The sequence below is a fragment of the Giraffa tippelskirchi genome, chromosome 11 (assembly GCF_054371585.1).
Source record: "Giraffa tippelskirchi isolate mGirTip1 chromosome 11, T2T-mGirTip1v1.2.pri, whole genome shotgun sequence".
Lineage (NCBI taxonomy): Eukaryota > Metazoa > Chordata > Mammalia > Artiodactyla > Giraffidae > Giraffa > Giraffa tippelskirchi.
In genome coordinates, this window is record NC_137285.1 from 105,889,609 (window position 1) to 105,901,677 (window position 12,069).

General features: G+C 51.8%; 1 protein-coding gene across 2 annotated transcripts in view; it reads left to right on the plus strand.

The window, feature by feature from the left end:
* The first annotated feature begins 7,494 nt into the window (after positions 1–7,494).
* GRIK4 (glutamate ionotropic receptor kainate type subunit 4) overlaps positions 7,495–12,069 on the plus strand; it is a 492,838-nt gene continuing 488,263 nt past the window's right edge. Inside the window, exon 1 of one of the 2 annotated variants that reach the window (XM_081541612.1) lies at positions 7,495–7,836. The gene's annotated coding sequence lies outside the window, so the exon portion shown is untranslated. The remainder of the gene's footprint in view (positions 7,837–12,069) is intronic. The other variant, XM_081541613.1, reaches the window with a different exon arrangement.

Consider the following 12,069-nt stretch of genomic DNA (forward strand, 5'->3'; position numbering starts at 1 on the left):
CTTGTTTTTGTTTTTTTTTTTTTGGTCAATTTACTTTCTCTATTCTTCTTTCCCTATCAAAACTTTTTAATCAATCAGTTAATTAATTTGGCTGCATCGGGTCTTAGTTGCATCATGCAGGTTCTTTCCCTGGGGCACGTAGACTCTCTGTGGCACACCAGCTAAGTTGTTCCGTGGCATATGGGATCTTAGTTCCCCAACCAGAGATCAAACCTGAGTCCCCTGCATTGCAAGGCAGATCCTTAACCAATGGACCACCAGGGAAGTCTCATTCCCATCAAAATTTTAAGTCAACTGTATCACCTCTACAGTGGGCCTAATTAATTAGCATTTGAAAAGCAGTGCAGCCATCAGACTAGGGGAAGGGTGACTTGGAGTCAATTTGTATTTGGTAGAACAAGATAGAACAAGGTATTACTGTGTTTGCTGAGCTTCATCCAAGTGCTTCATGCTTGAAAATGCATGAAGAAAACCATCCTTCCTCTAGCAGGAGCTAGTCTGGCTCGGAGGCTTAAAAGCAGTTGATGTATTGAGATACTTTTTCACTTTCACTCCACACACAGTTTGCATTCCTGAACGTGTATGCCTGTGTGTGTATGTTATAAGAAGTCATTTAAAAACCAAGCACGGTGTTCATCTATTCAGATTGGACTTATTTTGGAACCACCTCCTTTTCATGTTCATTTCTTAACAAGGCCATTAGTGCTATTTACCTAGTAACACTTGAGTGTGTCAATAATATTAGTTTTGTCAAGAGAGCATTTAAGTAATTACTGCATTTTCTAGTATTAAGTGTCTTTACTGCGTTGAAAGAAAAGTGCCATGCATCTAAAGAGAAAGGCCCAAACACATGCGGCGTGCTTCTACTTCCAACAATAAGTGTTACATGTCTTCAAAGACTGAAATTTCCTTTTAGCCTTGGGCCAAGGAGACAGACTGAGAACTGAGAATTTAGAGATGGAAGGTAGCTCATTCAACCTTCTAATCCAACGCTGGAATACCTTCTATGCAACCCTGGCAGATGGCCATCCATCTGCTTGTATACTTCCAATGCTGGGGAGCTCATTATCGCCTGAGGCAACTCATAAATTCTTTCTTATTTGAGCTAACATCAGCCCATAACTTCTATCCATTGGTCCTGGTTATGGAGCAACATAGGAAAGCTCTTAAGTATTTGAAGACAGCTGCCACAGCTTCCTTTAGTCTTTTCAAATTAAGATAACTAGAGTCTTCTACATTAAGACTTTTTTCTGAAATGTGGAAGAACAAGAATGAAATGATTGTTATATCATGCAATACTCGTCACAATACTTTGGTTGTAATTGCAGCTAGCAGGTAGGCATCTCTTCTAGTATTTCAAACTTGGGCTGAGCGTACTCTGCAGTACAGTTTCTGAATGTAACCCTTGCCTCATTTAGCTAAGAACGGTAAGAAATCTGTCCCCGGTGAATAGAAAACCTGCTATCTTCTTCCTGTTGCTATTTGGAATTCCTTGAGAGAGCACAAGTTCTGAAAAATTGCTCTGAGATAAAATTTAAAGGTTTTCCTTTATAAGGGAAAATTAAATGCACCCAAATATAAACTTTTTGAAAGTAGAAACTCTGTTCAATTTTTCTTTCTGTCCCCTATAGTACGTAATATCCTACCTGGCAGAAAGAAGCTGCTGGATGAATTGTTGTTCTGTTGAGCTGAAAAAAGAAAACTGCTCAATCTTATGTTGAAATATGTACGTATTAGGGGTATATATACAAACACACACACACATATATATATACTATATGTGAAATACATATATATTCATATATGTACAGAGAGACATATATACACATACATATGCACACACACATGCTTTTTTTCTTTACCTTCAAATACCTTTATAATATCCTGAAGTCATTTTATAATAATTCATAGGAAGACTTAATGCCACTGTTCAGACAAAACTGTTCTCTGGATAAACTATAAATCCCAAACACCTAGGGGAATATGAAAAGTGTCATCTTATTTTTACATCCCGAGGCTGCTGCATGGAGAAGGCAGAGCTCTTTTTCACCTACTTTCCATTGCTAAAGTGATTCTGCTTTGCTCCCGGGTAGAATATGCCACCCCACTCCTCATCTTCCTGCCTGTTCCTCCTGTTCAATCGTTTTGCTTCTTCAGCTGCCCTAGGTACTGGAGACTGAGAAGGAAAACAATGAGACGGTGAACAACAATGCAACTGCTTTAGTCCTTGCTGAACAGTTTACCCAATTTGACTTAAATGTTTAACATCTTCTCACAGTGGCCTTTGACCAGCATCCTTCATGCAGCATGCTTCTTTCCTGATGCCTGAAGTCCCAAGTTTTTAAAATTTTTTTTCATTTTTAAATTACTGATTTATGTAAATGGCTGCGCTGGGTGTTAGTTGCGGTATGTGGAATCTTCAATCTCCATTGAGGCATGCGGGGTCTTTATTTGCTGCACGTGAGATCTTTAGTTGGGGGACGTAAACTGTTAGTTGCTGCATGTGGGATCTAGTTCCCTGACCGGGGATAGAACCTGGGCCCCCTACATTGGAAGCATGGAGTCTTAGTTGCTGGACCACCAGGGGAGTCCCCAGAAGTACCAAGTTTTAACCTATCTTTGCTACTTCCTCGCTGAGTGATTTCTATCACACGGCATGATGGAAACTAGGAGTCATGAGGAAAGGTGGACATAGAAAATGCATCCCAAGCAAAATGCTGCTTTTAGATGTCAGTATAGTAGCCTTACTACCTTGGGACTGGTTATGAGCTTTTACTTGTGCAGAAGATTGCCGGTCCCCCTTTCCCACCAAGCTGCAGCCTCCAGCTACAGTAAAGATCTGTAGAAGATCCAGGCTGAGAATTCTGGGTGTGGACACAAGCCAGTGTGTCCTGGGGCCCTCAGTCCCACCTCTGGAGTTGCCATAAGTCACATGCCCCTGCAGTCTGCTCCTTACCCCCATCCAGTCAGCTAACCTAGTCCACAGCCATGTAACGGAGTCAACTGTATGTGAAAAATCATACAGAAAATGCCTGATGATAGAGTGGACCACAACTGTTAGAAGGAGACCCTTCTCCCTCTACCAGATCTTTTACTTGACTGTGAACCACTAGAGGTCAAGCCCTGGATTGCTCTTTTGTCTTATTTCCTATTTTTGTCTCCAGTCCCTATGCATAAGAGGCACCAATGAGTTTTTGAAGAACTAATTGCCATGCAGCTTATCTCCTCTGCTGGGTGGTAAGTGGAAGCTAAGACATGTGGTAGGATGTATTAGGGTCTCCCATTAGGAAGAGAGCCTGGCTCTCTTCCTAATGGGAGAGGCATGTTGTATTCTGATCAGGGATGACCCAAGTTTTCATTTTAATCTCAACGTGAGTGGTATTCTTTAGGTCTAGACTTAAAAAATGGAGATAAGAGGCATTGGGGGAAGGGAGATGCATAATCATGCAGTTGTCAAGAGAAAGGGGTGCTTTTTTTTTTCTTAAAGATTTTATTTGTTTTCCTCCATATTCCAACATGTTTAGGTTTGTTTATGTATGTATGTATTTGGTTGATCTGGGTCTTAGTTTCGGCATCCAGGATCTTTAATTGTGGCATGAAGGCTCTAGTTCCCTGACCACTAATTGAACCTGGCCCCCTGCATTGGAAGCACATAGTCTTAGCCATTGGACCACCAGGGAAGTCCTGAGGAGGGGAGGTGGATTTTTAACATTAGATGTAGTCTTTGCAGCCAGCTAGGCTGAACAACATGCTGCAAGGAGGCCAGGAGGCTATGTATATCTAAACACACATGCGTGTATATTTGTTCTCTGCCAACGCTTGGCCATAATGTTAATAGGTGAAAGCACTACTTGTTGCATCCATCAAGGCATGAGTAAAAATATCTATGTCAAGTCCAAGAACAGTTCTCTTTATAATTTCAATTTTGCTCTTAAACTGGTCCTGTTAGATCATCCTTTAGGATGATCACGATTTATCCCCAAATAGGTGGCAAGAAGGACACAGAGGGTCATTTTCATTTAATCCAGAGTTTGAGTGCAGTACTCTGGTGGGATGGCTGCATTTTACTACTGTGTGGCCAGAAGGCTATTCAATCAGGCTGTTGCTTCCTTCAACTTCATTCCCTCAAATGTGAACCCCTAATTTAGATTAGGTTTATAAAAGCTTCAACTTAGCAGGGACCAAGGCTTCATATTGCCGGTTAGGTCATTTTATCTGACTCATTTGGTCTGACCACAGAAGGCAATTTGATTTGCTTGAATTGCAGACCCACTAACTCTTACTCCATGTTTGTGCATTCACTGAACACATTTACTTGCATCTACCATCCCAGGCATTGTGCTGTTAAGACAGCACGATTTTACCACGAACTTGTGATGAGCTTTCAAAAGATCTTAGAAAAGAGATGGCAAGTAAACTCAAGATCAAATATTCTTTGTGGATATACCTGAAGCAAATACAAAGAAGGAAGAAGCTAAAAATAAATCCAGGAGATGAAATTTGTAGTCTCTTAGTGAAAGCAGACATGAAACAAGTCAGTAGCCATAAGCTCCAATAAGTGCAGGCGAAGTCCAGAAAAGGGAGTAATTAATTCTTTGAGAAGGGACCAGACTGCAGGTCAGGATAAACTTCTAGTAGAAAGAGATTCCTGAACTGAATTTGGAAAGGTAAATATGAACTTGTCTAGCTGTGTGTGGGGGTTGAGGGGAGGGAATGTGGGAATGAGCTTTGGGCAAAAGTCAGTGTGTTAAAGGCAAAGAGGCGTACATAGCACGGGAGGACCACAGACTTCCCTGGTGGTCAGGTGGCTAGGACTCTGCTCACAAGCAAGGGGCCCAGATTCGACCCCTGGTTGAGGAACTGGATTGTGCTGCAGTTAAGACCCAGCGAAGCCAAATAAACATATACATTTTTTTTTTTTTGAAAAAAAATGAGAGGACCAGAGAACTAACTACAAGCATTTGGTATTGATGAAGTATGAGAAGGGTGGTGGTGGAAAATGGGCGGGACAGAAGTGAGCCAAGAGCTTATATGTTGTGCTAAGAAGTTTGGGACTCAGTTTTACCCTAGAGGCCATCTAGAGTCACGAAAGGATTTTAAGCTAGGGATGAAGTAGCTTAAATGACAGCCATTTGTGGATGTGTTGGAGGGAGCCAGGGAGGTCGGTTAGAAGACTGTTGCAATAGTTTCTAAGAGACAGTGACAGAAGATGGCATGTACCCCTAAGCAAGTGACAGGTCACGCAGTCACTGTGTGCCCGAGTCAGCCCCACTTATGCAATGGGTTCATTGTGAGCTTGGGATGAACCTTCCAAGGGACCTTTGGAAAAGACAGGTTAGTAAATTTAAGATCAGGAATTCTTTTTGGATATACCTGAAGCAAATACAAAGAAAGAAGGTGCAAACATAAATCCAGGAAAACAAATTCCTTTCCATGGGCTCCAGTCACCAAAGCACTTGAATCCACTGGGTTTAACCATAAGGCCCTAGCACACGGAACCCTGTCTGTCTAGCACAGCCCAGCAGCTGGCTGTGTGGAGTGCTTCAGATGAGAGGTTCCGAGGGAGGGACCACCATTTCCTACCCTTCTATCTCATTCAAGGCTGCAGACTTGGAGATAGTTCAGCTGAGCCGGCCTCATTCCCCTCCAACATAGCCCTGCTGTGGGATCCAAGATTATCTGGACCAGCCTCTCCACCCCATTCCCACCCACAGTCAGGCCTGGGAAGTTAGCTTGCCTGGAATTAAACTTTGACAAGTGGCACTGATTTTCAGGAGTAAAGAAAGTGGGTCCTCATTAGACCACAGTCAAGGCTACCTCCAGACCCATCAGCAATTCCATTGCTGTCGCCAACAACTTCTCCCCCTCCCCCCTCCAGTTATCAGGAGACGAAGGAATAAGATGCGACATTTCACACAGATGGTACTTCACTTCCCAAACATTTAAGCCTGTATGGTCTTGCTCATTTTACATCTCTCCAGGAAAAGGCCCAGGATCCAGGCTCGGCCTTTCAGAATTTGAAGTAACTTTAGAGATTATTCAGTCTCCTTCCCTCATGTCTAGGGATGTGAACACTGAAGGGGAGGGATGTGAAGTCGCCTGCCCGGGGTGGGTCCCAGGAATGCCCCTGGCGCCTCCAGCGTGCTGTCTGCTTGGTCCATGCAGCCATGTGTCCACTTGGCAAATAAGGCCTTGAGTGAGAAGACGGAGCTGGAATTAGTTGGTTCTGTGTGGCCGATTCACCCCAGGGTGTGGCTGATTCACCCCCGGGGTGTGGCTGGTTTACTGGGGGGATCTTACGCTTTAGCAGCGTCCTTACTCGAAACGGGATTAGGGTCATCTTCACACATACCCTGCAGAGTTGATGCAAAGGTTCCTGAAAACCACACGTGTGTAGGTGCTGTCATGCTGGCATCCAGTAGCCGTACTGGTGTTTTCCCTAGTGAGCATTCGCCATGCCCAGGTAGCAGAGGTGGGCATGGGAAGCCAGCACTCCTGTGACCCATGTTCCTTCCTCCCTGCAGCCCTGGGTGGCCGAGAAGTGGGAAGAGCAGGGTGGTGAGCCTGGGGAACGCAGCGTCATCCTCCAGGTTTCAGCTTTTTATCCCCAAGACCCAACCGAGGATGTCTGGGAACAAACCCTTCTCTGAGAACTGACTACCTTGTGGGTGGGCAGAGAGTTGAGTGTGGGCGGCCCAGGCCGTTGACGATGGGAGGACTCTGTGATGCCTTGTTTGTCCCAGACAGAGATCACACGGGTGGGAAAGGAGGAAGTCCCCCTCTGAGGAGGTCACATGTCCTCGAATCTCCCTCCAGGATCCCCGATTCCCCAGCCCCTCCGGAGAACAGAGGTGATGTAGTACAGTGAGCTATGGTGGCATGTCAGAAGGCTTGATTGCCCTCCTGGTCCTGACGCTGGCTACCTCGTTTACCTGGACCCTGGGCTCCTGGGCTGGTCCCTCTCCGAGCTCGGGATCCTCATCTGTGACATGAGGATGACGGCTCCTCCAAAGATGTTTGTATTCATAAAATAGTGCCCTGGAACTACTAAGTGCAAGCCGTCTCTCTCAAGCCTCCTGGAACAAACTGTTATTTTCTCTCTGCCGACTTCACGCTCCTCTCCAGCCTAGCCACCACCGAGGCCACAGACTCCAGAAACCAGCACCCTCTTCCCTCGTGCTGTTCTCCCAGAGCCCCACCAGGAGGCGCCGTTTGCCCGCCGAAGCGGGCCGGGCTCGAACTCCTCCGGGCCGGGGTGGGCACCCCTTTGCGCAGGGCGGTGCTGGGTGCGGGTTGCGCCGGGGTCCCCCGGAGGTCGATCCAGCGCAGCGCCCGCACAGCGTCCTGCGGCCGCTTGGTCGCGCGCGCTCCCCTGGACCCTGCCGGCAGCTGCGGTCCCGGCCCCGCGCCTCTCGCTCGGCCTCGGCCCCCGAGGCGGCGGCAAGTTTGCTCCCGGTCGCTCGGCCCCCTCGCCGCCGCTCTCCTCCGGCGCCTGGGCCCTCAACGCGCCGGGCGAGAGGGCTAAGAGGGCGGGCGGGCGGGAGGCTCGGCGCTCGGGCCCCGAAGGGGCGCCCCCCCGGCCGGCGTGCGCGGGCCGCCGTAGTTCCCGCGCTGCCCGGCGGGCGGCGCCGTGCGCCTCGGCCGCGCTCCTCCCGCGCTGCCCGCTCCTCGCTCGCTCGCAGCCGGACATAGACTCTGCCTTCAGCTGCCGGCGGATCGCGCTGGAGCCGCCGCGGCGGCTGCGGAAGAAGGGGGAAAAAAAGGAAAACAACAGCCCGGCGGCCGGCGGAGCAGCGCCCGGCCCCAGCTCAGCCCCCGGAGTGCGGAGCCGCCCAGGTAAGGGCAGGGCCCGCCGCGGCGCCCCCGGCCCGCACCTGCGCTGCCCCAGCGCCCCTCGCGTCCCATCCGCGCGGAGCCCCGCGCGCGCCCCCTCCCGCGCCCGGATTCCCTACTTCTGACGTCTCTGCCTCTCCTGCCCTCCGGGGCCGCGGCCCCGCACCCCTCCCCCGCCCCCACCCCCTTCCCTGCGCCCTTCCCTCCGTCTCCCGCCTTCAGCCAGCCTGTCCCCTGCACTCCGGTCTCTGCGTCTCCCGATCGGGCTCCGAACCCCCATCGCTCTGCGCCCGTAGTTCCTCCAGTCTCCATCCCCATCTCCCTCCCTTCGCATCCCTTCCCCGGGCTCGTCGTCTTCCCGGTCTGGTCCTCCCTCTGCCCCTGTGCAACTCCCAGCCCTGCCTCTGCCCCCTGCAGGGATGACGGCCCCTTCCCCACCCCGGCGCTTCTCCCCCGCACCTCGTCACCCTCCGCTTCTCTGGTCGTCTCGGTCCCCGGCTACAGTGCCCCATTCCAGCCTGGAGCCCACGAAGCCCCCCTCCTCCAGTCCTCGCTGCCATCTGCCTCGACTGCCCCCGGCCCCTGCCCTGGACTCTGGCCACCACCACACCCCCGCCCCCCTCAATCCTTCGCGCCGTCTCGCTTCGGGGGGAATAGCGTCGCATCAGGAACGACCCTCTTTTCCCTGGACTACTGAGGTTCCCACCCATCCCACCCTAGTTCACCCGAGTGGGAAGTGAGGGAGAAACTCTAGAGACCTGCATTTGGGCGTGTGATGGGGGAGGGGGCTGGGGCCGAGCGGGGGGAGGGGAGCTGAAAGCGAGCTCCTCTCCAGTGAGGACTGGCGAGCGGTGAGCGGCTCAGACCTGGCCAGGGGAGAGGGCCAGCTTGCGACAGCTGGGACAGGGGTTTCTAGGCTCCGGGAGCACCTGTGTCTCTTTCGCTGGCTCCCCTGAGCTGAGGAAAGTGATGGGGGAGGAGTTGGAGCCCAGGGAGAGTTGGCGAGGGCCTTTGGGCTGGGGAGGCCCGCGGCGGGGGGGGAGGACCTGGGCCCTCTGGGCCGCCGGGCTGGCAGTGGCCGGGCAATGCGGCCAGCGTCTCCCCCACCGGACCTCGGGCTGCACAGCTCTTGGCACCTCTACTTCATGCTGCCATCTTCCTCCTGGTGCTGTTGTCTGGTGATGCCACGAGGTGCCACCTCCCTGCCTCCCTCCAGTGGCTTCTCCTGGGCATGTTCTCCCAAGGGCCTGGGTTGTCTGGAAAGCAGAGGGACACCTGGGCTTGGCTGGGCCCCCGGGCCAGGCAGTGGACACCAGTCAGGACCAGACCGAGACGTCCTGGGACTGGCCAAGTGCCCGGAGCCTTGCCAGGGACGACGAGAACTGCCTTCATCTAAGCTCCCTATGGGTCACCTGGGTGACAGGGGTGCTTCCAGGAGCACCTGCCAATGGTGGGCGTGGTAGCCCCTGGGAGAGAGGCTGTCTGGGTTGACAGTGGGCTGCCGGAGAGAGGCCCCTGGTCCTGGTTGCTTCTTGAGTGTCTGTGCTCGTGTGATGGGTGAGGGCTGGGGAGAGGTCCGCTGTGCTGCGGTCCCACTTGGGGAGGAACCCCGGGAACTCCGCTGGGCATCATCAGGCTCTATTTGCTGAAGCTGCAGCTCATGCCTCTTCATTAATCAGGTTTATTATTTCCCTCACTGGCTGAATGTGTTCCTCAAGGTCACGACCCTTTGGAGAGTTAATCTAATATGCACACATTACAGTGTCTGGGTTTGTTTAATTTTCCGTATTTTGTTCATTTCTCGTGGAGCGAGCCATCCACGGAGCTGCGGCCCGGGCTTGCCCATCAGCCTCCTGCCTGCCTCACCAGCTCCATCCTCATCCTCCTCTGGACCTGCCAGCTGAGACCAAAGATGAATCCGGCTCCTGGAGTTCTTGGGAGAGCCTGGTGGAGGAGGGCAGGGGTTACGGGAGAGAGGTTGAGAGGAGTTCTGATTTTCTGTGTTTCCACATCCCCCCCGCCCCCCACCTCCCTGGGCATCTTGATCATTGGCTAGCATTTCCCCCAGCACCTAAAGTTCTTCCTAGAGACTGGCTCTGCTGCTTGGTCTGGCTTCCCAGTGTGGTTTTCCCTGTGGATGGAGAGGGAACTTTGCCTGGTGGCAGAGAAGCGGAGACTCTGAGGAGAAGGTCCCAGCTGCTGGAGCACAGGACCTCCTGGACAGTGGGCCTCAGCTGTGCCCAGTGTGAGTCTCAGCCTGACTGAGATGCAAGAAAGGAAGGAAGAGGGCAGGATGACCTGTCCTGGGAGACGAGGAAAAACTGCTCAGAAAACAAAAGGAACATCGAATATGAAGCCGGTGGTTGTGTGGCTGGTGCGGGTGGGCAACAGGCAGGGAATATGTGTGGGAAGAAAACATCTCTTGTTGCTTCTGCATAGTACGAGTCCCTTATGTGGTGATTGAGTTCTGCAGTTTTCCAAATGCTTTTTAGAAAAATTACTTTACTTGATCTGAACCAGACAAGCGTTTTGTCTATACCACTGCCCTTCAGGGAGGTGTTATCGATCCCCTGAAAATTGAGGCTCGAAGAGGTTAAATGACTTGTCCGAGGCTCTGCAGCCACACCTGAAGCCTCCGGGACTCCCAGCCCAGGGCTCTTGGGCTATTGCACATTTGCTCAGTTGCTTCAGCTGCGTCTGACTCTTTGCGACCCTGTGGGCTGTAGCCTGCCTCTCTCCTCTGTCTGTGGGATTTCTCAGGCAAGAATACTGGAGTGGGTTGCCATGAGACCTTCCTGACCCAGGGATCGATCCTGAGTCCATTTTGTCTTCTAGTATTGGTAGGTGGGTTCTTTACCACTGGCGCCACCTGGGAAACTACTTGTTGCTTTTTGAGGTCTTGCTGCTGTTCCGCCCACCCTCTCCACATCCCAGGCTCCAGCCGTCACATTCGCCAGTGTCAGCTCAGCACCTCTCCTTGCTGGGGGCACTGGCTCCCCATCCCTACCCTGGTCTGCAGTCTGGTTGGTCCTTGGTTCTGCGTTCTCCCTGCCCCTAGACTGGCTGCATTGGTGCCCTGGCTGTCCTCCCACCCCCACCCCAGCCCATGGCTTCCTGCGGACCCCCTCCTGCAGAGTTCCAGGTTCTCCCAGGCACACGGCCTGGTGGCCTTGCACTCCTCGGCTCCCCCATCCCACCCTCCTGCACCTTGTTGCTTGAGCCTTGGTTCTTTGGGACACTGCTGATGCCCAGCCTGACCTTTTTCCCCGGCTGCTATCCCATGTGGGGCTTCAGTGGCCCAGCCTTGAGTTATGGTAACATAGCTTCCTCCTTGGGCAGGCTGCAGGCACCTGGCCTCCACGCCTGCCTTCCTGCAAAGGATGGTGTTTGGGTGTTTGGAACATGTGGCCGGGTCTCCAGAGCATCACTGGTCCCCTTGGGTTCCTGGATGGAGTTCCCAGACTGTGGCCTGGAGTTTATGACATCGACATGCTGGTCCCAACTCTATGCCTGTGGACCTGACCCTCTGCCCTCTTTCTGCCTACCCTCACCCCAGGCACTCTATGCCTTGCCTTGTCCTTTCCTCCTCCTTTCTGCCACCCACACCCTTCCCAGCCTTCAGGGTGCCTCGGAGCCACACAAGGTATAGCCTGGGAAGGAATCCCTTGCCCCCACCCTGGCCTTCCATCCCAACAGAAAAGTGTGACAGCTTTAGCTGCTTGTATCGGGCGGACCTGGGGTTCATACCCTGGTACACTCCCTGGGTGTGAACAAATTGCTTAACCTCTCTGAGCCTCACTTCCCTCATCTGTAAAATGGGAACAGTCTCTTCTGCCTGAAAGGCTTGTTGTTGGCATGAATGTGAGCAGAAGGGACTGTGGTTGGTCAGTCCAGGAGGTGCGCGGGGAGTATCCCCAGGTGGCTTCTCCCACACAGCCTCTGGTTTAGCTCCCAGCGCCTGCCTGCCTGCTGTATATAATTACCTGTCCCTGCTTGTCTCCCACCTGGATGGCTGGTCCCCTAAGGAACAAGGCCTTTGGTGCCTTTGCACATCCTCAACTCCAATGGAGCAAGCCCTGTCCTTCAACATCCCAGAAATTGGCCCCTGCCCCTAGTAGGAATGTGAGAAATAGTTGTTACTTGATTAGAATACTTGGTTACATAAAATAGGGTATGTCTTACCTATAGCAAATCCAATAGGGAAAAAACATTTTAACCCACAGTACCAGCTGAGAG